General features: G+C 42.8%; 1 long non-coding RNA gene across 1 annotated transcript in view; it reads right to left on the reverse strand.

Annotated features, from left to right (window-relative positions):
- Positions 1–13152: 13152 nt before the first annotated feature.
- The window catches only part of LOC115082072, a 28711-nt gene continuing 15468 nt past the window's right edge, over positions 13153–26395 (reverse strand). Inside the window, exons 2-3 of the long non-coding RNA XR_003854067.1 lie at positions 14785–14827; positions 13153–13460 (exon numbers count right to left, since the gene is read on the reverse strand). This is a non-coding gene — a long non-coding RNA (uncharacterized LOC115082072). The remainder of the gene's footprint in view (positions 13461–14784; positions 14828–26395) is intronic.

Consider the following 26395-nt stretch of genomic DNA (forward strand, 5'->3'; position numbering starts at 1 on the left):
GACCGGGTGAGACCCTAGCTGCAACCCAGAGCCCGCTGGAGTCAACAGGGCTAACCGGAGTGGAAAGGGGAAGAGCACAGGAACCCGTGGGAGTGAGTGAAGTAAACGGAATTGTAACAACAGCAGTAATTCCCCCTCTGGTAAGACCTATGACTTTCTCATTAGAAACGCTGTGGGAGGCTATAAATGATATGAGAAACTCCATTCTTCAGCAATTAATTCCGGTAACAGAGCAAGTAAAACAGCATGACCTTAAAATTGAAGTGGTTTCAAATGAATACGTACAAATGGGAAATCAGGTATCAGCAATTAGAACTGAGCTGGATAGAGTGCAACAAAATCAAGTGGCGATTCTTAAAGAAAAGCATAGTACAGCTTTAAAGATGGAAAGTCTGGAAAATTTGGTTAAAGGCAGAAATCTGCGATTTATTAACTTTCCTCAGCTACCTATGAGATCTCCTAGAGAGGTCTTTATGAGTTACCTAAAAGAATTTCTTAAAATCTCAGACTCTGCGCTACCACCAATAACCAAGATATTCTATCTGCCTAAAGCAAGAACATTATCGGGAGAACAAGGAGGAGAAGTTGAAACTTTGAGACCTGCAACTAACCAACCTTTGGAAATGGATTTCTCAGCAATCCTTGAAACATCAGATTCAGAGATGGCCGTCCCGGCAACTCTTATAGTGACTTTGGCGCTAGAGACAGACAGGGAATGGCTTTTGAAATTAGTATTGAGGAATCGGAATGTAAACTATCTGGGTTGTAGAATACGTGCCTTCCCAGATGTATCTAGAGAAACTCAGAAGAAGAGAAAGGCTTTTCTGCTGTTAAGACCACAAGTATTATTAATAGGAGGGACTTTTCTTTTGAAATTCCCGTGCAAATGTGTAGTCAAATATTCAGGGAATACGTATGTATTTTTTGACCCCCCGCAGTTGACCCAATTTTTAATTGGGAAAAATCCGTTGCCTCCAGTAGCCCCCACGGAATCTAGTATGGATACCCCTAGTCTCTCATGAATGGATAAATGTTCACTGTAACAGTCTGGTAATTACTTTAAAAATTATTGTTATAATTTTCCTTAGGTTGTGGATACTCACCCCTCCACTAATTAGGGGACTTAAATGTTAGAGTGTGGAAATTCAAAATGTTTTTCTTATATGATGTATAAGCAATGTGGTATTCTTTTTGTGTATACCCTCTCTACTTTTCTTTTTCAAGTTTGATCTTGATAAATATTTGTAAAATTGCATAAATAATAAATTAAAAAAAAAATATCGGACGATATTTTAAATCGTCAAAAAACGATTCACATCCCTACCAATTAATACTTTCTTTTAGCAGTTTTCAGCAGCTAGGAACCATAGGGAAAAACTCACCCAGCAGGCTTGGATAGTGTTCAACAAAAATCAGGTTGACTTTTAACTTAAAGAAAAGAATCCATGCTAAAATGGAAAACACATCATGATTATCATCATCATTATCAACAACAACATAATTACAATCCCCATTCCTGTGGTTTCTTTATACATTGTCTTTCTTCTTTCTACTCTCCTCTTTGACTCTGAAACAGGGTCCAATAATCCTTCCCTATAAAGGGGAAGGATTAATGCCTCAATTGGCATAGTCTGAGAGACAAAAAACATTATAAAATCTTTCTCTTCTCATAAATCTAGGTATTTCAACTTTCTCACAGAAATCCCAGTTGTTTAATCCCTCTGTCAACTGATCATAGGCTAAACTGCTGCAATCCAACCCCCGAGAACAGGGACTTTGTTGCGCCACTGATGGGAGCTGCTCAACAGTCTCCAAAAATTCATTCAACTCTTTTAAACAAGAAAATGTACTCCTTGAGACTGTCCTTGATATGTCCCTTTATGTGGGCTGTGGAGCCTAATTGGTCAGCTCCAAAAACTTTCTCTCTTGAAACTGTGAACACCCGACAAAACCCAGGTGAACCAGAGACCAACAACTATTGACTCTGTACATGTTCAACCCAATATTTATACTGTACTAGAAATCCAAAAATCACAAGTAACTCTGAAGCTTAAAGGCACTGGCTAAAGCTACAGATTGACAGTTTAAAGTATCAGTCACTGAGTTTCCATTTTACAGCCTCCTCCCATAGCTGACAACCATGTGCATGTGAAGTTATGCACCTGTGTCTGGGATACTTTGTGTCACATGGGCCTGCAAAGACACTGCTGATAGCACTGCCTCCGATGTTTCAAAGTCAGTGCTGACTTCAGAGTGCTCACCTAGTAGGCCTTCAGTTACAAGCTTTATTAAAGTGCCTATCAAAGACTGTGGCATTCCATCAATGCTCACTGGTCATTCAAAGCTAGCATACCTCTCTGGGGTTGCATGCACCCATACATAGATGCACCCTGCTACACCTACCTAAGCAAAATGTCAACTGTCAAGTACAGATGGTGAGGGCCCTTGCTATGGGGCTGTCATGTTGGTTATGTTAGCTTCTTGGGGAGGCTAGTCAAGGATGCTGGTCAGACTGTGTGAAAGCAAGGTTGGGAATCAGACGGTGTAATGCCTTTACTTGTATTTGAAAGTCAGCTCTGAAATGTCAAGGGCATAATGTACTTTATAATGATTCTAATAACACCCAGATGTCTCCTAAAAAAAGGTTCACTTCATTTAACCCAATGCAAAAGTGTGTTAGGAGCTATTTGCCTTGCCTGACATGTCACAGGTAGCCTTTATCAAATATGGAGATGTCACGGTGCTGCAAGACCCTTGGATGGTGCAGCTCATGTGCTGCTGCTATATGTATAAACCTTGAAAATATGCAGAGTAGTTTGTTTGTTGCAATAGCTACTATGAGTTTCACTCCTGATGCTATCTGTGGCCACCCTTAAAGTACATAGGCTGAGGAATCCTGGGGTGAACAGCTCGCAGAATGGTCTGTTTTCCAGATGAGTCACTATCTTTCCAGTGTTTTATGGTTGGACACATTTGAGGGTCCACATGGATGCTGTGACTTGTGCAAGATGGAAGACTTGTTGTCCTATAAGCTGTGTCTCATGTACTGTTTGTCAGTTTTAAAGTTTATGGTCAGCAAGACAGGTGGGCTAAGAGAATCTCAGTCATCAGCTCTGTGTATAGCATAAAGGCTACAGAAGATGTTGTCAGCTGATGATCTGAGGAGCCTACATACTGTCTCATTCTGAAACTGCCATTGTGCTGATTGTTTAGGCCAAATGCTCCCAAAGGTCTCATGGCTTGGCACTTTCTGTGTTGGTCTCTTACAAGACAAGCATTTAGTGCCACCTGAGGGCTTAAGGTGCCCGTGTCAGTACTTCTGACAAAGTGCTTATCATATATGCTTCATACAGATGAAGGCAGCAGATGTAGATCATACTGGCAGGTGTAAATAATCTTCTGTACATAGTTAGCACTCTGACTCCCTCATTGGCAGTTATGGATGAGGCTACCACAGACACCAATGATGGTTGATTAGAAACAGGGCATGAATTTACAGATTAGTCTTGTGTAGGCAAAGTGCAAGAGGTAGTCTGTACCCAACTATGGGCCAACAGATATGTGTCAGTGTATGTGTCTGGGTGAGTAATGTGCTGTGTTAGCCTCTGTCTGGGGGTGATGTCCTCGTTGTTCTCTCCATTGCCAAATCTATGCAGATCCCAGAGTACGCAATGTGTGTGCATCCATTTTGCACATACTATCTTTGGACACTAGCGATTTTGTGCTTCTACTCTTTGCAAGGGGTGCCTAAGAGATATTATTGCACCAGATGGGGAGAAAATGGCCTGACACATAGTCAAGTAATCTTCTACCTAAGGTTGTGAAACTTGCCAGCATCAGACCTCAGATATGGTCTGTCACATTTCTGGATGAATAGATATCTACCTGTAGTGTACATCTTCCACCACCAACCAGACCCTGATTCCACCTAGTAACTGGTATGGGTTTAATTGTCCTGTTATTTGGGGTTGTGCATGGTTCTAAGAGCTATATCTGCCAGGGAGGATAAGCTGTTTTGTTTTTTTTGGTTTGGTTTTTTTTTTTTTTTTTTGGGGGGGGGGGGACCTGAGGCCTGCCAGCACTCCTATTAGAGCTTTTGTAATAGCACTCCTATTAGAGTTTTCATTTTTTTTGAGGCAGTGGCCTTCTTACCTTTCTCTCAGTAGAACATATCCTGCTCACTCATTATAGAGACTGCAAAACCAGGCCACATCATTTGTGACTTACTCTGTCATATGTCTATGGTGCTAGATTAGGCCTCTAAAGATTCTGCTATATGTAGCTCGATATGTTGTATGTACATACATAGAAGTGGTGGCATGTTTCTGCTGCTGCTTTTAGGGGATGGGTTTAGCAGCAAACTTTCACTGCATCACTTGTCCACTACACAACCTTTTTATTAGGCACCTCTGTCTACTTGTAGTCTGCTCTAACACTGTGTCAGCAGCTGTGTGACAACTGAGGAGGACTGATGGAATTGTGTAGGTTAGAGAATCCCCACATCCCAAGAGCAGACAGCTAGGAGGCCTGCAGTTGCTTGGGACCTGTTCACTGAGGGGATTCTCTAACCTACACAAGCCCCTCACTCCTCCTCAGTTATCACACAGCTGCTGACACAGTTTTAGAGCATTATACAAATAAAAGATATTTTATTTATTGTGAAACCTAAAAAGGGTTTTGTCCAGATTGCCTTTTAGGTAGAGTGAGGACCCAAGTAAGGTGCCCAATATTAAGTCTTTGGGGTGATTAGTGAAAATTGCCCTTAACATTACACAAGCTTTACATGTGCAATATCTACTATCTGGCCCGGGACCCTGTAGCTGCACATTTATACTCCCTAGAGAGAAATCACACCTAGGCCTACTTTTTAGGTAGCCCTCTGACCAAAAACACATCATGAAAGCATTCAGTGCCAGAACCAGAGAGACAGCCCATTGTTTGGTCAGAGATCATATATCTTCACAATGAAATAGGCCAATGTTTTGTAATAGCTGCACTATGACCTTCACATGGCTAGACAACATATTAGTCCTCAACAGATTGAAGACATAGCAACTGCACCTTTAGCCAAACATTTCTACACCTATTCCACTGAAATGCACATGAAGATAAACACTTATTATCTATTGCCCATCTCACATACATGTCCATGTACCCAAGGGTTAGCTAAAAGTATGATCTCTGGAGAAGGCAATTAGAGACAATAGTGAAGCTCCACAGTAAGGAGCTTCCAAGTTTAGCTCTTGCTCTCTTCCTAAGGGAGAATACAATGAGCTTTTGATTGTATGCCATAGCCATATGGTTTTGACTGCCAGAAAAGTACCTACTTTGAATGGCCAATGGCATTCTGGCATGCAAGGTCATGTGGATCCCAAACTTTTGACCTAGTAAACACTTAAGAGAAAAAACACACAATGAAAACAGAAAAGAAGAAAGTATTCTTTCAAACCTGTGACCACTTTATTACACAAAAAATGTCAACAGATTGAAAGCAAGTCAACAACTTTGGTAATCACATTCTGCAAGAACAAGATATCTAATTGGTAATTGCACATGGCATTGTAACAGAAATGGACAGCACATTGAGTGAAGACCTGTACATACATTGTTCCAAATGGTAGCATTACATATATAGTATTAGCATCTTATCCTTTTGCACAATTGTGATTACAAAAAAGAACATAGAAAGCAGGTGGCACCCCAATAGCTACAGTACAACTCTAGTGTTAGAACTCATAGCAGCACAATTATGCAATGCTAACCAAAAGGCCCCAGACAGTCCATGTTGAAAGAGTATACTCAAGGGGATAGCCTAAGGGCCAAGACAGCAGAATTCAAGAAGAAGAACCCAGACAGTTCATGTTGAAAGAGTGCACTCAAGACAGCAGAGGTCAACATGAAGGCAGCAGAACCAGGACCAAATAGCACAGTATAGAGGACATGGACCAGGAGCAGACACCTCATCATGGAGGCAGGAGCCCCAGGAGAAAACACCACAGAATGGAGTCAGGAGCCCCAGGAGAAGGCATAGCTGCATGGAGACAGCAGCAGGATGAGATGAGATGAGATGAAATGAGAGGAGATACCAAAATGGAGGCAGCATCAACATGGGATGAAATGAGATGAGATGAAACAGACATCAGCATCAAAAGCAGGAGATGACATGATGAGAAGAGCCAGCAACTGGACTGTGAATGGATACTGCATCAAGGAGGCTGGAATATGGGCATAGCATGGAGGAGGGCTTTGAAACTAGATAGCAGGACATTAGTGGCAGACAGTAGATCATCCTCTTCAGCAAACTGTCACAGGAACTCTGTGGTAAGGACAAGCCCAGCAGTCTTCTTCCATTTAGCCAGCACAGGCAAACTGTAGTAAGAACCAGCCCAGTAGTATTTTTCCATCTATCCAGCACAGGACCTCTGTAGTGAAAATGGGCCCAGATGTCTTCTTTCATCTAGCTGGCACAGGAATTCTGTACAGAGGACTGGCCAGGTTTCTTTGGACAAGTCTTGTTAGTTAGAATTCAGTGTCAGCAGGTCTGCTCCTTCATGGCCCTTTGGCATGGCGTAGCTTGCCACTACAGAGCAGCATATATTTGGGGGCTTGTCTCTGAGTTATCTCTTTGGACAGCAACTGCTGTGGGGTGTGGAGTCCTGGGATGCTGGGGAAGGCACAGGTGGAGGTTTGGGCATACATTGTAATATCTGAGTCAACAATGTTCATGTTGATAATGATGTCGCCATCATTGTCAGAGCTTGTGTGTGTGCTGCCGTCTAATCACACAGGGCCTGGCTGTGCCCATATGTGGTGGAGGCATACCTCATGCCTTCTTTCCAGCCAATCCAGCTGCTCATGCATTAAGGTGACTGTTAATACTGTTATCGGTGGCAGTGCTGGTGCCTGTGCTGATGTCAGTAGTGGTACTGTGCTGGTCATGGCACAAGCTGATGTTTCAGCCTCCAAAAGTAGCATGAGAGGGCTGGTGGCTGGTGGGCTTCTCCTCCTGAGTGCCTTCTGCCTCGTGCTGGTGACATGATTTGCTGGACAGAGATTGCGGTGGCTCAACTTGCTCCCACTGCAGGCTGGGTTCCTCCATGAAGGCTGATATATTTAGGCTCACATTGAATTGGCTTGCTGAGTCGAGAGGTTCCTGCATTTGGCTGTGCTCAGGAGGCTGGTGCTGCTGCTCCTCCTCCTCCTCACTGACCTGTGTTTGTGTATCCATCAGCAAGGGGGCATGGAAAATTACTGCTGTGCTGCTGGTCCCTAGGAATTGATGGCTGGGACCAGCAGACTTGGTTGAGAGCTATGGAAACAAAGAAGACATAAGTACCAAAGCCAAGAAGTACACATGTACCATTTGGCATGAGATGTACACTTTGCATCTCAATCAATGTGAGCATCCTGCCATTTATCGGTACGGTGAACTTACTGGATCCGGCTTGCATGGTGTCCAGCCGCTCAACCATTCCCTTGAACACATCCAATCCCAGCCGTTGGATGAGGCGCTCCTCCATTAGTGTCAGCTTATCCAGTCTGCCGCATTTACTTGTTCCTGTTGGACACTTTGGTTTTTACTTGTACCTTTATGTCATGGTATCTATGGACCATTGCTCCCCAGTCCATTTCAGCCGCTGGGCCTGAAGATATCCTGGGCAATGGTGTACTAGATATGGCCCTTGGATGCCCTCCAGGTCCTGGCCACATGGTTCCCAAACAGCAAGGTGTAATGTTTAAGGATCCCTGTGATGATCATTTCATCACAGGGATCCACACTAAACTTCAAAGCCCTCATATGAGTGCATCCTGATGTCTGGCTGCCAGAACAGGGTACCACTTCTGCTTCCACAGAGGTGTCCTCCCTTTCCTCAATCTCACCACCGCTCCTCTTTCCCCTCCCTTCCTCCCCCACCTGCCCCTGCTCTATAAACTCCTTTACCCTCTGCCCACTCTGTCTATCCCTAGCCCGCATCCTCTTCCCTCCCGCCTTCTCCTATCCTTTCCCTCCTGCCTATCTCTGCTCCTGTAGCTGTTCCTACTCCTACTCTTCCACCTAGCACTCCTGCCCTCATCCTCCTTCCTTCTGTCCTCTCTCCTCCCTTCCTCTCCTGATGTCTGTCCTCTTGATTAGTCATTGGAACACTATCCTTAACAAATGTTCCTAGGATTTAATGTTATTGATCATAGAGACGTCTAATGCTTCCATCTCAGATTGTCAAGGAGAAGTTAACACTATGCTTGAAGAGCTTAAAGTAAACTCTCCAGCTGGTATACACTCTACCCAGATATCTGCATATCAATAATCCATGGACACATTTTGAAAGCATTTGAAATCATCTAAAATAAGAACGCTTCATAGGAATGAGAAGGATTATCTACATGGATATGTCTATCCCTGGATGGATAAGACCAGACCAATGAAAAAAATGCACACATTTGATTCCTCTTCAAGTGATTCCTCAGACAATGATATCCCACAGCAAAAAGTAAAACATCCCATCAGAAATTAGTATCTTCAACATACCTATAGGGTTGAGTGAGAATAGAACACATTCCTCAGATTTTTTTATCCAACAGATTTACACACAGACCAATATTTAGGACCAAATTTAAACAATCCAATTTTAAGCAACCAATATTTGAGACAGAAAGGGGTTTCATAAGCAAAAGAGCAAGACCACCAGAAAGGGAGACACAGTATACACGGGAGAGATGAGTAACCCAATCCCAGTGGTGGATTCACTATTAGTTTATAATTTATCATCCTATTCTTTATCAGAGGGCAAGTACGGGTTATTAGAGAAGGGACTTTCTTTTGGGCCCACCACACATTATGATCCTTTTCAAACTTGAGTATAGATGTATAAATTCATCCATCAATTATAGATTACCCAAACTCCTCAATTGCCAGAACAAGGTTTAGTCTGAAAATCTAGGTGGGTGCCTTTGAGACTTTTGAAAAATTAGAATTACATGACATAGCTGAAATGGAAAAGGTAAACTTTGCATTACAATGTAATCTCACTTAAAAAGAATAACAAGCTTGTCTAGCCTTGGGGTCGAATTCTATCATCATTAGATTAGCTGATAAGGGAGGTGGTACAGATGTAATAGACAAAACAGAATATGATGCCTAAACTATGCATCAGCTAGCAGATCAAAGTTTTTATTCTCATTAGAACAGGATCCCACAAGTTCTTTGCAGACATGTGAAATACAGATATAGGGTTAGAGAGAACATGTATCACTACTAAACAATACGAGCTTTTATTTGAGCCATGGCCAAAAACTCCCACATTTTATTTGGTACCAGAAATTCATAAATCCCTTAGAGCGGTGGTCCCCAACCCTGTCCTGGGGGCCCACCAGCCAGTCGGGTTTTCAGGATATCCACAATGAATATGCATGAGAGAAAATTTGCATGTTATAGAGGAAGTACATGCAAATTTTCTCTCATGCATATTCATTATGGATATCCTGAAAACCCGACTGGCTGGTGGGCCACCAGGACAGGATTGGGGACCACTGCCTTAGAGGACCTCCTGGACATCCAATAGTGTCTGAGGTTGGTTCATTGCTGGAATCTTTATCCAAATATGTTGATTCTTTTCTATGACCGATCTTCCCAAGTGTCAGTTATATGTTAGGGACTCTTCCCAATTTATATAGATCTTACAGGCAAGCCCAGTGTGGGAGGAACCATGACTTTTAGTGACTGCTGACATCTCTTCCTTGTATATTAACATCCCACAGGAAGCAGCCCTGCAGATTATTAGAGATATGCTAGTGCTAAATAATTAAACAAAAGGCTTTAGTGAGTTTGTGAGACAACTAGCATCTGTTGCTTTAAAAGAAAAACATTTTTAAGTTCAATGAACAGTTTTTCAAACAAATTAGAGATACAACAATGGGAGCTACAATGGCCCCATTGTTTGCTAATTTATATGGTACAGAATTTGATAAAACACATATTTATATTTCCCAGTATTGGTCATCTATATGTGTGTGAGTAAGATTTACCGATGATATCTTTTTTGTGTGAACAGGGACTGAAGCTGCCTTAAATGAGTTTAACACATGATCAACACCAGGAATCAAACTTGCAATTTACCAAACAGCATCATTTTAGATAAATATCTTTTTTGGATGTGTTGGTATATAAACATGAGGAAAGGTTGAGCACTATGATTTTTACCAAACCTACTAAAAAATATACTTTGCTGCAATTTAACAGTTTCCATCGCAGCAAATTGCATTCCAAGATACCCATAGGACAATTTCTAAGACTGAGAATTCTGTGTACTACTCAGGATGAATATATATGAGGCAAGCATAATTGATGTGGGCACATTTTTTAGCTAGAGGTTATCCTTCAAGGGTCATTAAAAGAGCATTTAAGAGAGGTTTATATGCTAATAGAGAACTATTGCTGCAATCAAGTTCTCGGTCAGCGAGCAAGAGACTAGTTTGTGTAGTCCCCTATTCCAATAGGTCTGACAAGATACAACATATTATTTTGAAGCACTGCATATCCTTGAGTTACATGAGGTATTCAAACAGAAGCCTTTATTTGTGAGACTGCGGCGTTGAAACCTTCGAGATATACTATTTACCATCCCTCACCCTATTAATAATGTTCACCCAAATGAATTTGGCAAATTTAGATGCTCTCACTGTGTGGTTTGCATTAATGCTCTGTAGATCGACACATTCCAACATCCATCTTTGCCTATCACTTATAATTTGAAGGGTCATTTTGATTGCAATACCATCCAGGTTGTCTATGTGATTTTATGTCCATGCTGGAAATATATATATATAGGACAGACAAAGTTATCTATCAAGATTAGAGTTGAATCTGGACATGTAAACTGGACTTTCCACCTGTGAAGTACTGGTTAGAAATGAATCACACAGTGTAAGAAGTACAATTCTTTGTTATATAGCAAATGAGATGTCTGAGAGGGGATGATGTCACATTGCAAATTTGTCAGAGAGAATAGTTGTTTATTTACACTTGGAACATATTGGGGCCTTCCTATACCCACTTGGGGGGAAGAGAGAGAGAGAGAGAGAGAGAGAGACTAGCCATAATGCCCTCACACTAGATAGGTATTTATATTTCTATGGGAGGCCCACCTGGTAACTCGAGGTGAGGTTTAAGTATTAGTGCAGGGGTTAGGGGCCACTTTGACATTCAAAGTGAGACATACAACAGAACAGTGCTCTCTTGTGAAGATTTGATGACCTTCGGAGTGAGGAAACTTACCAAGCTAGGATGAGAGACATTGCACAAATCTCATCTTTGCGTGAGTTTCCTCACTCCGAAGGTCATCACATCTTCACAAGAATAGTAGTGGGGAGAGTGAGCTCAGTGTGGATGAGCCATTTTATACTTATGCTGTATAAATGATCTTTTGTTCTTTGAACACAATTAAAATACATTTATATAGAGAGGGAGTGTAAGGATTTTTTATGTTAGTATTTTAAAGTTATTTTAAGTGACACTATATAAGATATTATGGGGCAGATTTTCAAAGCCCTTCGCACGTAAATCCATAGGATTTACACGCATAGGGGGGGTTACGCACGTCGCCGGGCCTATTTTATAAAGGCCTGGCGACGTGCGTAAAGCCCCAGGACGCGTCTAAGTCCCGGGGCTTTGAAAAAGGGGCAGGAAGGGGTGGGGTGGGGTGAGGCCTCAGAGACTCCCAGTACAGCCACCATTTGCTGCTGTGCTGGGGGATCGCGTGCCAGCAGGCTGCCAGCAGGTGCAGAAGAAAAACAAAGGCCAGGGGGGTTTAGGATAGGGCTGGGGGGATAGGTTAGGGGAAGGGGTAGTAAGGTTAGATTAGGGGGTTAGGAAGTTCCCTCCCAGACCGCTCCGATATTGGAGCGGCCTGGGAGGGGTGAAGACTGCGGGGTCTACGCACACAGTGTGCACAATTGTACACCCCTTGCACGCGCCGACCCCCAATTTTATAACATGTGCGCACCGGCGTGCGCATGTTATAAAATCGGGCATCCATGTGAGTGCGCTGGGTAGCGCGCGCACATGGACGCCCACGCGTACCTTTTAAAATGTACCCCTATGTATTTTAGATTTTGATGAGTTTTGCACAGCTAGAGGAATACTAAAGTATGATGGCAAGCGATATCTGACCAGCCATTTTTCAAGGAGTCCTTTGGGCTTATACTAGAAACAATGCTGGTAGGTGGATTAACAGTACATGGTGTTATGCCTTTGAGTTTTTATGTGTGGGGAAGCCATTATTGTTTGTTGTCTTTTACAGTTTAGGTTTGGGGAACATTGATGACACTAGTACCTCCTGAGGAAGCCACTGGTGTGGTGAAACAGAGGTGCCTTTGTCGAGGGAGAACTGTGTAGGGGAAATGTGCGGGAGAGCTGAGGCTGTTGATTACTGCAATGAGAAGAAGAGGGAGAAATGTGGTTGATAATCACTGTCAGAGGAAATTTTAACATCTAAGCATTTCATCTTTGATCTTATTCATCTTTTGGAATGCTTGCTGGTGTTCTTAAGTTTGTGTAAGCCTTTTGGGATCTTTTGGCAGCTGGTCTCATCTGGAACATGGGCACAGACTTGTGCTCAATAAAGACATAATTCAGGATCATAACAACTTTTTTTATAAAGATGTAAAATTACTCATGTATGCTATTTAGTATGTTATTAGTTCATTGTATTTTGGTTATGTATAGTGTTAGTTAAATATAATAAGTAAAAAAAGAACAAGAGTAAAAATGTAAAAAATATAATTAGGAAAATAAAAAATAATATGAGATAAATGTAAAATTGAATAAAATACTGTGTTTCATTAAAAAATAAATTTAAAATTTAAAAATTCAGTTTTTCATTAACATTATATTATTATATGGTTTTGATATAATTCAGTACCATTTGTGTTTGTATTTTGTTTTGATTTCTACTGAATGAATAACTGAACACTTTAGCAGGAAGATTTGTATGCCTTATAGTTTGTGACTAAATATATACACATGTATAAGCATAAGTACGAAGCACTAATGAACTAAAGATAAAAACATTTTTATTTAAATATACATAGATAACTATTAAAGTAAAAAATATTTTTTAAAAGCTTTTAAAAAATTTAACAATCAGTGAACAATTATTCAAATAATCTTTCCATGGATTATTCTAATTGAAACTCTTCAGGCTTTTAATGAAATGAAGTTCAACTAGAGCTTATATTGTGCAAACAATTAAAGTCCTTTTACTCCAAAGTAATTTCTGTCTCCCCAACAGAGGCCTCTGTTTTGTCAAAAAAGAGCCTATGCTATATCAGTCACTTCACTTTTATAAATGCTAAGATAAGCGTCTTACTCAGAACTAAGTTCTCTTTAATATTTGCACCATTTTGCTGCTTGTGGCTGTGCTGGATTTCCTCAAGAAGCTTAGCATTTCTCCTTTATGATTAAACTGAAAGGAATAAAGATAAAAGAAAAAACATTATCATTGAGACAAATATCTATTAAATGGATCCTACATTTTATGTTTTAAATAATGTACCCTTACGTTCTTCAGCTATAAATGAATGTTTAGAATACAAAAAAAACTGTGTTCCTCCAAAGATTAAAGTCTAATGCCCCATTATTTTTACAATTATTCAAAATAAGCTTAATAGCAATCGATAATAAAACATCTAATAGGTGAATTTTAAAAGCCCTACAAGCACCACAGCCAGCAGATACACGATCAAGTCAGGCCAGAATGTGCTGCAAGGATTTTGTAAGCCGCCAATGTATGTGCGAATTTCATGCTACACACACAAGTCAAATGTTTTTTAAAAGGAATGGGGCATGGGTGTGGTCTGGGCAGGACATGGGCGTGCGGGGGAAGACCAAGAGATGGGCGCCCTCTATGATCCGCTGCTGCGTAACTACTACTACTATGGGTAGCATATAAGTAATAAAATAGAAAAAAATCTAGGCTAATCAGTGGGGTTTTAAGGGTCAGAGCTAACAGGGGAAAGGGAGACCTTTAAACTAGGGGAGTTGGCAAGTCCTACCCGTTAACTGGGTGAACTGGGAAGTGAAACTGGCCATGGCGTGAACACACGCCCCTTTTAAAATCCCCCACCTATGTGGTGGAAGCGGGATTTGCACACACATGCTCGCGTGCTCAGCCTATTTTATAACATGTGTGCATATATGCGTGCATTTTATTAAATGGCCGCATCTCAGGATGTGAGCTGGCAAATTTATTTATTTTTATTATTTAAATTCTTTTTTTTTTTTAATATACCGATACTCAAGACCAGGTCTTATCGTACCGGTTTACAGAGAACTAGGGGAAAACCAGTTAAAAGTGAAAGCAAGAAATTACATTATAACAGGGAATGTGAAACTGGGCTGTTAGAGAAAAAGAGGATAGGTTAAATAATTCTAACTGTAGAGCAGAGCAAGTAAGCAGAAAAAGCAAGTGCTTACATGGTGAGAATTATATACAAATTTACATCGTGTGTAAGATTAAGCAAGTCATATTAAAGTGCCGTTAGCCGAGAAACAGTTCCTTTGAGTTGCTGAAAGAGGACGCAACCATGTGGTATGTGACTGTGAGGGTGACCCTGAGGCTTCTTCAGGGGTATGCTTGGGTGCACACATTTAGCTAGAGCTAAATGTGTGCACATGTGGACCTGTGTGCCTGTTTCAAAATTATCGTCTAAATGTTTCATCTCATAAATGGAATGTGAAGCATTAATTTCTAATGATTTCAAAATAATTATTTGAAAAGTAAGTTTTACCTTAATATGAAGAATTTAACAAATTCTTTCCCATACCAAAGACCTAAAGGAATTAACATTAGGAAGAAAAATAAAAATGGAATAAGGTGCCAATATCTGATTCACAAGACCAACATTTTAAATTACCATTTTTGTAACTTTTTTCTAGTTTTATTGTAGTCCAAATAGCTTAATGAACAATAAAATAAACTGACTAATTGAAGCAGAAGAAGAAATACACCTTAAGTTGGACCAAAGTTTTTGCCAATCATCAAATGGGGCATACAATGTCAGTTCTGCAACCCAGCTCTGCAATCCTCTTTATATAATGAAAATTGATTAGAATTATATTAAATTGTTTATAAAATTTGGAGATTTGTTTGGATCCAGGCAATATCTCAACACATATATTTTGCAGTTTCAGATGATCATTAAGTTTCATAAGATCAAGTTTACTTTTCATGATATAGGGCTGGATTTTAAAAGGGCATGCATGCATGTTATAAAATCCGGGGTCGGCGCACGCAAGGGGGTGCACACTAGAGATGTGAATCGAAACCGGAATCTGATTGGTTCTGGTTCCAATCCAAATCTTAAAATTTTTATCGCCCAGCCCGATTTGAGTTCTGATTATCGGCTGCGCCCGATCCGATAATCAAAACACCCTCCCGAACCCCCAAAAAAGGTTTTAAAATTACCTGGTGGTCCAGCGGGAGCGTGGGGAGCGATCAACGGCTCTAAGGCCAACGGCTGCGTTAATAAAAATGGCGCCAATGGCCCTTTGCCCTTACCCTGTGACAGGGCAAAGGTAGCGCCGGCGCTATTTTGAATACTGGCAATACGGCCCGAGTGCAGGAAGTCGCTCCCGGACCCCCGCTGGACTTTTGGCAAGTCTTGTGGGGGTCAGGAGGCCCCCCCAAGCTGGCCAAAAGTCCCTGGGGGTCCAGCGGGGATCCGGGAGCGATCTCCTGCACTCAGGCCGTATTGCCAATATTCAAAATGGTGCCGGCGCTACCTTTGCCCTGACACAGGGTAAGGGCAAAGGGCCATCGGCGCCATTTTTATTAACGCAGCCGATGGCCCGAGAGTGGGAGATCGCGCCCCCACTGGACCACCAGGTAATTTTAAAAGGTTTGGGGGGGAGTCAAGGGGGTCATTTTAAAGGGTCAGGTGGGTTTTTTTTTTTATTGGGTCATCGGCGCCATTTATATTAGTGGCAGCCAAAATGGCGCCGATGGCCCAAGAGCGGGAGATCGCACCGGGACCCCCCCCCCCCACTGGACCACCAGGTAATTTAAAACATTTTGGGGGGGTTCAGGAGGGTGGGGGATTTGTTTTAAAGAGTCGGGGTGGGTTTAGGGGTTGTTTTGGTGTGCCGGTTTTCCCACCCTCCCCCCTCCCCCGATTTACGATTTTTCACGATAAATCAGGGGAATTTCTATAGTATCACGACTCTAACGATTTATGACGATTTAAAAAATATCTGACGATTTTTTTAAATCGTCAAAAAACGATTCACATCCCTAGTGCACACTAGTGCACTTTGCGCGTGCCGAGCCCTAGGGGAGCCCCGATGGCTTTTCCTGTTTCCTCCGAGGCCGCTCTGAAATCAGAGCGGCCTCGGAGGGAACTTTCCTTCTGCCTCCCACCTTCCCCTTTCTTCCCCTACCTAACTCGCCCCCCAGCCCTACCTAACCCCCCCCTAACCTTTATTTTACAAGTTGTGCCTGCCTCCGGCCAGGCATAGGTTGTGCGCCAGTCGAGTGCCAGCGTGCGATCCCCCGGCCTAGTGGCACTACGGAGGCCTCTTGCCCCACCCTCCGCCCCGGACCATCCATGCCCAGCCCCTTTTTTCAACTCCCGGGGCATACGCGCGTCCCGGGGCTTTGCGTGCATCACTGGGCCTATTCAAAATAGGCTTGGCGCACGTAGGGCTTTTAAAATCTGCCCCATATTATTTAAAATTTTTAGCAATATTTTTAAAGAAAAGAGGTGAATCATAATTGGATGCTTAAATATTACAGTTCTAATTGTTTAACCCCAATATTTACAACTATCAAAATATACTATCCTTCAGTATCAGCCTCTTGAAACAAATTCTGATACTCAAGGTCTCTTTTAGCTAGGATAAGAATGCCATTTTTTTTTTTTTTTTACCAAAAGCTGGAGAGAGAGCTAAAATTTGAAAACCCATATCATTTAATTTAAAGCTTCTTTGGAAGATAAATGTGTTTCTTGACAAAAAATTGTATCAGCATTTTTTTCTTTCAAATAAAACAATATCTTTTCCCTTTTAATGGGGTTATTTAGACCTTTGACATTCAATAAGAGTAGTTTTAACCTAACAACCATAAATCAAAGAAAAGACTAAATGATAAAAACATAATATAATGATCCATTTACTGAGAGTTTCCTTGAAACAGAATACGATAAAATACAAATTACCACTATTAATGGTGAGTCAGACCTAAGCAATACTCTAAAATAAGTAAACAACCACTTAACTACAAACCAGTACTTAGGAAATAGCATACATGTTGCTAATGAGACATGGATAGGCTGCACCAAATAAACAAAGAAATAGTTTCCCACTAAGAAATTAAAAGTAAATACCATGGGGCAGATTTTAAAAGGGTTACGTGCGTAATATACATGCATAACCCTTTTAAAACCTTGCTGCGTGCGCCAAGCCTATTTTGCATAGGCTCGGCGACACGCACAAGCCCCGGGATGCGCGTATGTCCCAGGGCTTGAAAAAATGCTTGGGGAGTGGGCGGGCTGGGGCGGGGCAGGGGCGGGACCGAGGCCTCCGGCAGAGCAGTTGTGCCGGCTCACGCAACTTACGCCTGCCCAGAGGCAGGCATAAAGAAAGAAATAAAGGCAGGGGGGGGGGGGGGGATTTAGGTAGAGCTGGGGGGTGGGTTAGATAGGGAAAGGAAAGGGAAGGGAAGGTGGGGGGGGCAGAAGGAAAGTCAAGTCAGGCCAGTCAAGTCAAGAGCCGCCTCAGAGGGAATGGGGAAAGCCATAAGGGCTCCCCTAGAGCTCGGTGCACACAAGGTGCACAAGTGTGCACCCCCTTGCATGCGCCAACCCCGGATTTTATAACATGCGCGCAGCGGCATGTTATAAAATCCGGCGAGGATTCGAAAATCTGGCCCCATGTTTTTAAATAATTTTGATGCCAACTTAAAAATAAATGAGAATTAAATGAATAGGTAAATAGGACCTATCCTGTAAGATATTTGAGTAATGTTTAACTAGAAAGCAAGATCTCCATCAGTATCCGTTAAAACAAAATAAGAAAAGTAAGCAAAGGGTGAAATAAAAGATATAATAGTATAACATTGTCAAACAAAAATGGCTTTACCTATGCCAATATAAGGTAAACATCATAAAAAAAATGCATTGTATATGTCTGAGGACAAATTACTTAGCTGAGAATTCAAAGATAACTTTATTAGCATCAATATTTATTGTGTCTCAATACAATAAAGAAATTGTGAGACAAATATAATCCTGCATTAAGAGATCATAACTTTGGCCTGGATTTTCCATTCTCACAGAGAATCCAGCGGTAATGGGGGTGGGGTGCGAAGGGGGGCGGGCCTGAGAAAGCCATCAGCGATCACACCACCGCGGTGTTATCGCTGCCGGCTTTCACACCCAATAGCGCCACTGTGAAAGGTGGTGCTATTTGGTGTGCTATTTGCGACGATAACAGTCATTACCGTATCGCCACGAGCAAAGTTAACACCGCGTACACCTCCTTGCCACCCCGACTCCTCCCCTCCCCGCCTTCACACCACTTCTGCCTCCAGAGGAGACACCTCCCACTAGTGTGTCCATTGCATTGAGACCAGTACATCAGTTCCTGGCACCACCTCACTGTATGAATGACCCCCAAGAATTATGTGGGGGTTTTTTTTAACCGTGTAGCATGCATTTCAAGCTATAGTTCAGTCTCTTCCCTATTGATCACTCAAAGGTCACCTATATACCTTGTCTATTGTTGAAGTCCCGAGGGCGGGTGTCTCAGTGACTTCCAAGCTCCTTACCTGCCTCACACCCAGGGCAGGGACCTTTTTTAGTTGTTACCTTTCTTACCTCACAAGAGTTCTCAATTTAGTGCCTGAGGCTTGTAGCACTCAGGGATTTCGCTGCGCGGGCTGGCTTGTTATAGAAAACACTCACAGCCTTTATATTACTCAATAATACTCTTTATTATGGAAAGCAAAGAAAAGCCAGAAGAAGAATACAAGAAAGATACAAGTTTCTTGGGAGTGGCTTGGAGCGTCTAATCGTGACAAACTACCAAAGCCTGCTCAGATTCTAAGCTACACATTACATCCTTATATACCAATATTGCTGACAACGTTTGTTCTTTTTTTTTTCCCATACTCGGAAGCCTCCCTTATTTGGAATGGAAAACTACTGAACCTTTACCTAAACTAATGATGTCAAAGTACTGTTATATGGTATACTCCCCCCATTCCGTGTTCAGTAGCTAGGCTTTGAGCTGGAGACAGTTCTCTACACAAACTGCTTCTGTTCCTCACCCAAGGTTGCCTTTCCTGCTCATAAAGACAAAATACATTCTTTCTCTTGTGCAAAACTGTTCCATTAATTTCATTATTTAATTATTTAATCCAGGTTATTATCATTCCCCTCTTGAAGAATTAACACTACTAATTCTTCATACCAAATAGCCTGTATCCGGTTGTCTTAGGTTGCCCGGAATTACCCATCCTAGTGGTGGGCTAACCAAATCTTATACAAAGAAATCAAGATAGTGGAAACCGAAAGAATGAGATTGTATTTCCTTATGGGAGTAACGTGGAATTGTTTTAAATTTGCATTACCCTCTTTTAGGCTGTTAAACATGGCTCTCATATTCTCTTACATTGCTGGTACATTTCCCTAACGCATCTCTCAGACATCACACATTCTCTGCTTACACAGTAACTTTTTGACATTCTCGGCGCCTTTCTCATCTTCACATTTACTCTGCATTCCCATTCTGCATTCCCATTCTGCATTCTGTTCAGGTCTTCTTGTTCCAGTTACTTGTTAACATGAGGTAGCTTTCTCCTAAAGCAGAAATTAACAAATAACCCACATCTTCATTATTTCCCTCTTAATGATTGGGGACAATCATCACACTAAGGGCCATGCAACTCTCTTAGGTTGTCAGATGGCGTACTCTGATCTTAACAAACAAAACAACCAATGTACTGGTCTCTTATTAATATAGCACACTAACGCCAAAAATTCTTATGTAAGACCCTCTAATCACGAGCAGATGTTACGGTCTGTCCTGGAGGCAAAATGGCGCCGGCCGTATGGCCAATTGGCCATATTTCCGTACTGCAAAATGGCGCCGGCCGTATGGCAACACGATTCGAGTGCAGGAGGTCATTCCCGGACCCCCGCTGGACTTTTGGCAAGTCTTGTGGGGGTCAGGAGGCCCCTCCAAGCTGGCCAAAAGTCCCTGGGGGTCCAGCGGGGGTCCGGGAGCGATCTCCTTTGTGACGTCGTGTTGTCTACAGCCGGCGCCATTTTGCACCGCCATTTTGCAAAATGGCGGCGCAAAATGGCGCTGGCTGAAGACAACATGTTTCGATTGCAGGAGGTCGTTCCGGACCCCCGCTGGACCCCCAGTTAATTTAAGGCATTTTGGGGGGGTTCGGGAGGGTGGGGGATTTATTTTAAAGGGTCGGGGTGGGTTTTAGGGTGTTTTAGTGTGCCGGTTCACGATTTTAACGATTTTAACGATATTTTAAAAACCCAAATGGCGACGATACGATTCCCTCCCCCTCCCAGCCGAAATCGATCGTTGACACGATTCACATCTCTACTGCACACATTGATTCCAGCTTGGGAAAAGGCAGGTCACCTTTTCTGCACACACTGACTCCAGCCTGGGGATAAGACAGGTCTCCTTTACTGCACACACTGACTCCAGCTGTGGAAAAGGCAAATCTCCTTTACTGCACACATTGACTCCAGCATGTGGAAAAGGCAGGTCTCCTTTACTCCACACACTGACTCCAGCTGGGGAAAAGGCAGGTCTCCTTTCCTGCACACATTGACTCCAGCTTGGGGAAAAGGCAGGTCTCCTTTACAGCACATTAACTCCAGCTTGGGGAAAAGGCAGGTCTCCTTTACAGCACATTGACTCCAGCTTGGGGACAAGGTAGATCTCCTTTACTGCACACACTGACTCCAGCTTGGGGACAAGGCAGGTCTCCTTTACTGCACACACTGACTCCAGCTGTGGAAAAGGCAAATCTCCTTTACTGCCCACATTGACTCCAGCATGTGGAAAAGGCAGGTCTCCTTTACTCCACACATTGACTCCAGCTTGTGGAAAAGGCAGGTCTCCTTTCCTGCACACATTGACTCCAGCTTGGGGAAAAGGCAGGTCTCCTTTACAGCACATTGACTCCAGCTTGGGGACAAGGTAGATCTCCTTTACTGCACACACTGACTCCAGCTTGGGGACAAGGCAGGTCTCCTTTACTGTACCCATTGACTCCAGCTTGGGTACAAGGCAGGTCTCCTTTCCTGCACACATTGACTCCAGCTTGGGGAAAAGGCAGGTCTCCTTTACAGCTCATTGACTCCAGCTTGGGGACAAGGTAGATCTCCTTTACTGCACACACTGACTCCAGCTTGGGGACAAGGCAGGTCTCCTTTACTGCACACACTGACTCCAGCTGTGGAAAAGACAAATCTCCTTTACTGCACACATTGACTCCAGCATGTGGAAAAGGCAGGTCTCCTTTACTGCACACATTGATTCCAGCTTGGGGAAAAGGCAGGTCACCTTTTCTGCACACACTGACTCCAGCCTGGGGATAAGACAGGTCTCCTTTACAGCACATTGACTCCAGCTTGGGGAAAAGGCAGGTCTCCTTTCCTGCACACATTGACTCCAGCTTGTGGACAAGGCAGATCTCCTTTACTGCACACACTGACTCCAGCTGGGGAAAAGGCAGGTCTCCTTTCCTGCACACATTGACTCCAGCTTGGTGAGGGGGAACAGCACTGAGCATGTGCGACTGGCTGGGACATGGGGGAGGGGAGGAGTGAGGGTCAGGCAGCTCCCCCCTGTCTGTGAAGCCAGCCTCTCACTAGTAATGCAGGGAAGGAGCTGTTTCAGCCTCACCATCCTCCCCCCCCCCCTCACCCACACACCATTCACTGGCTGGGACATGGGGGAGGGGAGGAGTGAGGGTCAGGAAGCTCCCCCCTGTCTGTGAAGCCAGCCTCTCACTAGTAATGCAGGCGGGATAGGGCACTGCATGCAGGAAGATCACAACACCCCTGGTGTCAGGGTTAGGGCACTGTGTGCAGGAAGATCACAACACCCCTGGTATTAAGAGGGATAGGGCACTGTGTGCAGGAAGATCACAACACTCCTGGTATTAATAGGGATAGGGCACTGTGTGCAGGAAGATCACAACACTCCTGGAATTAATAGGGATAGGGCACTGTGTACATGAAGATCACAACACCCCTGGTGCCAGGGTTAGGGCACTGTGTGCAGGAAGATCACAACACTCCTGGTATTAATAGGGATAGGGCACTGTGTACATGAAGATCACAACACCCCTGGTGCCAGGGTTAAGGCACTGTGTGCAGGAAGATCACAACACCCCTGGTGTCAGGGTTAGGGCACTGTGTGCAGGAAGATCACAACACTCCTGGTATTAATAGGGATAGGGCACTATGTGCAGGAAGATCACAACACTCCTGGTATTAATAGGGATAGGGCACTGTGTACATGAAGATCACAACCCCCCTGGTGCCAGGTTAGGGCACTGTGTGCAGGAAGATCACAACACTCCTGGTATTAATAGGGATAGGGCACTGTGTACATGAAGATCACAACACCCCTGGTGCCAGGGTTAGGGCACTGTGTGCAGGAAGATCACAACACCCCTGGTATCAGGGTTAGGGCACAAGTTCTAGTCACATTGACTGATCACATTACTTTTTTTTGTCAAGCTACCAACTGTTTCCATTTCCCATCCCCCATATACTGTCAGTGGGAACCTTGGTAACATGAATAAATAAGAGGGCAGCCAATAGGAATATATATTCATTCCTAAACTGACCTTAACTGACCTGAAAAGTGTCAAATTGTATCATTTTCAGTTAGTGCGCACTAACTGGGAGTTAGTGCGCACTAACGGAAAAAAACGATTTTTAACGATTTTTTAACTAAAAAATCATGCCAAACACGATTTTCTTCTCCTGACAAACGATTTTGATCGTTAAGACGATAGGGCACACGATTCACATCCCTACTATCTTATGTTTTCTCTCCATGTGCCCTTTCCTCTTATTCCTGTATTCACATCTAGCCTTTTCTCCTTCACGCTTTTCCCCACCTGCCTATTGTTCTATCCTCTGTGTCTCTTTCCTGCATGCTCGTACCCTCTGTACTCTCCCACCCCTGCATTCCTCTTGAGACCTCCCCGCCATCCTTCTGAGCATTGTTACCTCTTACCCTTTCTCCAGCACACTTCCATTTGTGCTGTGTTCTCCCCTGCATTCTTTCCCACTCCTTCCTCCTGCATTATCACCTCATATTTGTCTTCCTCCAGCTCTCGCTCATTCTTTTTCCATTTTATCCATTTTATCCATTCCTATATTCCTTTTCCCATTCTGTATGCAGATGGTTTCTATCCCTAACCCTTTCCACCTTTAACCTGTGGGTGTTCTTTCTACTTTTCTCATCCCCCTGCCAGCTTGAAACCTAGTGCCTTTATGCCTCCCACCCTCCAGTTAAATCCTTGGTCCTTTCTATCACCTTTCTCTACCCTTAGCTGGATCCCCGATTCTCTCTCTTACTCAGCCAGTTCAATTCAGCTTCTCTCTCCCTCAATCCCTTCTTCATTTTCTGGAAAAGAAGTGAACCTTATGACACTCTCACCAACCCCAGTCACTCTGTGTTTCTCATAGCTCCTTCTCCCCACTCACCTCCCTCCTTTCCTCCCCAATCTCTATAAATCTCATGATTCCCTCTATCCACCCAGTCCACCTGTTGACCTCATGACCTCATGGCTCCCTTACCCTCCACCCAGGTGGAGGATAAGTGAGCCATGTTTCTCTTTTTCCACCTCTGTGGTGGACCTCACAGTTCCTTCCCCCATGCATATCTTGGAGCATCTTCCCCTACCATTCTTTATCGGTCCTCCCCCAGGTCCTCATGGACCATAAAGCTCCTTGACCTCCTTTTGCAGAACTCATAGGTCCTGCTCTTTCCTGAGGCAGTTTTCCACCTGCTCTACTTTCTATAACCCCATCTCCATGTCTGGTTCCAGTGCTTGTAAATTCCACTTTCTTCCTGTGGCAGGACAGCTCCTTGTCATTTCTTCTTTTTGCACATGGAGTTCATGGCATCTTCTATGCTGCAGGGCCACAAGAGAAAGTGACAAGAGCCAACTCACCATAGGAAGACAGTAGATTTTTCAAGCTCTAGGCCCATATATGAAAGGGGAGAAAAGTGGGGCAGGAGTAGCAGCATACCTAAAGTTTCAGGAGAGGAGAGTGGGGAATCTGAGCACTGAGAAAGAGACTTGTGGCATGACTAATAATGCTTCTTTTGTGTTTTCCCAGTTTTGAATCATCTCCTCCTATCTCTCCTGCTTTCCGTCTGGCTTTCCTTTGCTCTTCCCTCCATCCATTTTTCTCCCTTTCCTCCCATGTCTTATTCCAGAAAAAGCCATCAAAATGAATGTTGATTGTATTTCTTTTGGAGATCCTTTAATCTTGAACCACTAAAAACTGTTTTCTTTTTGACAGTCATTTATCTTTGAGGATATGCAGCATTCCATACCTTTTTGTTGTTTGGTGGGAACATTACCATATTTATTGTTATCTACCTGCATGGCAATATCATACTTTGTAAGAGATATATGTAAATTATCTAAATTATTTGGCATGGTGACATTGAACATTTAAATTAGTTTTGTTCAGGAGTTTCTTTCAATGACTGCAGCTTGTGTTTCATTTTGCAATATGACAGTCACTTTTTTAGGATATTGCTCTTATTGTTAATGAAGATGGACATCTTAGCATGAATATTTTCTGTAAGGAAAAGGTTTGTAATTTATATTTGAGAGCTGATAGCTGGCATCCAAGTTATCTTATTAGCAATATTCCAAAGGAACGATTTAGAAACATGATGACAAAAAAACTAAAAGACCATATGGCCTATCTAGTCTATCCATCCACATCAATCTATCAGGTTTAGAAAAATTTATACAAACTATTTTGATTATGTTGATGCTTCTGGATGTCTGTCAAGTAAGTCCCAGTTTTGGGACTACAATGAGTTGATGCTAACAGAATGGAAAAGCAAGTGACACTAGGAAAGAAAATATGTTGTTAGCTCTGTTAATACTTGTAATAGGCTTATATAATAAAACAAGATTTTACAGAAACATTAGCCAATTCTTTTAACTGATTCTGTTCTACAGTCTGTTATTGGACATTCACTGAAGGTTATGTATAAAGTAGTAGGAGCACATTAGATTGTGTATTGTATAGTCTGTTTACTCTATCTCAGAGATACTTTTTATGGAGACAAAAAGCATATATTAGGCATGTGCAGAGTCAAAATATTTGTGTTTAATCATTTGGGCTAGATGGACCCTTGGGTCAGACCAAGGGTCCATCTAGCCCAGCATCCTGTTTCCAACAGTGGCCAATCCAGCCTACAAGTACCTGGCAAGTACCCAAACACTAAGTAGATCCCATGCTACTGATGCAGTAGCTGTTCCCTATGTCAACGTGATTAATAGCAGTTAATGGACTTCTCCTCCAAGAACTTCTCCAAACCTTTTTTAAACCCAGCTATTTATTTTATAGATTATAGTCATTTGTTTGGTTTAGTTCAAATAAAAAAATAATTTGCTTTGTTCATTTACATTTAGTTCTTCATTCATTTACCATTACAGACAAAGAGGGAAGCAATGCAACTTATTCTGGGTTCCCAAATTGGACTTGTCTAACCATTTTTAATGGAACAGATGGGCATACATTATCAAAAGGAGGAAGGCATGTTAAAGTATTAAAACTATGTCATCGTGGCACCAAAGAGCCCAAAGATCTTCAATGGGGCAAAATGGTACCAGCAGTGGCAGGAGTTCTCCAAGACACTAAAAACAGCAAGAATATACAGATCACCCCAAGGCTACAAAAGAGGGGCAAAAGGTACTAACAACAGAGGAATGAACCCCCCCCCCCCCCCCAAGGTTGTACGAGAGGGGCAAAGTGGCACAAAGTGTGGAATAAAGAGCTCAAGGTACCATGAAGGGTGAACAAAGCAGCATAAGAGGCATACAACTCCCTAAGACATTAATAGAAGGTCAAATCAACTGAAAGAGTAGCATAAAGATTCTAAAGCATCATAAGAGGCAAAGAGCAGCCACCCAGAGTAGCAAAAACACCCCAAGACTCCAAGAGAAGGGCAAAGGGCACAAAAAAAAATTGGTAATAAGCTTAGGCAGGGAGAAACCAGATAAAATCCCTGGAAGAAGCCTGATATCATTTCCATATGCATCATTAGGTGAAGGAGCTAGCTATTTGGCTTGAAGCTAGTTTTCAATGGAGGCTATGA

Source organism: Rhinatrema bivittatum, chromosome 1 (genome assembly GCF_901001135.1).
Source record: "Rhinatrema bivittatum chromosome 1, aRhiBiv1.1, whole genome shotgun sequence".
NCBI lineage: Eukaryota > Metazoa > Chordata > Amphibia > Gymnophiona > Rhinatrematidae > Rhinatrema > Rhinatrema bivittatum.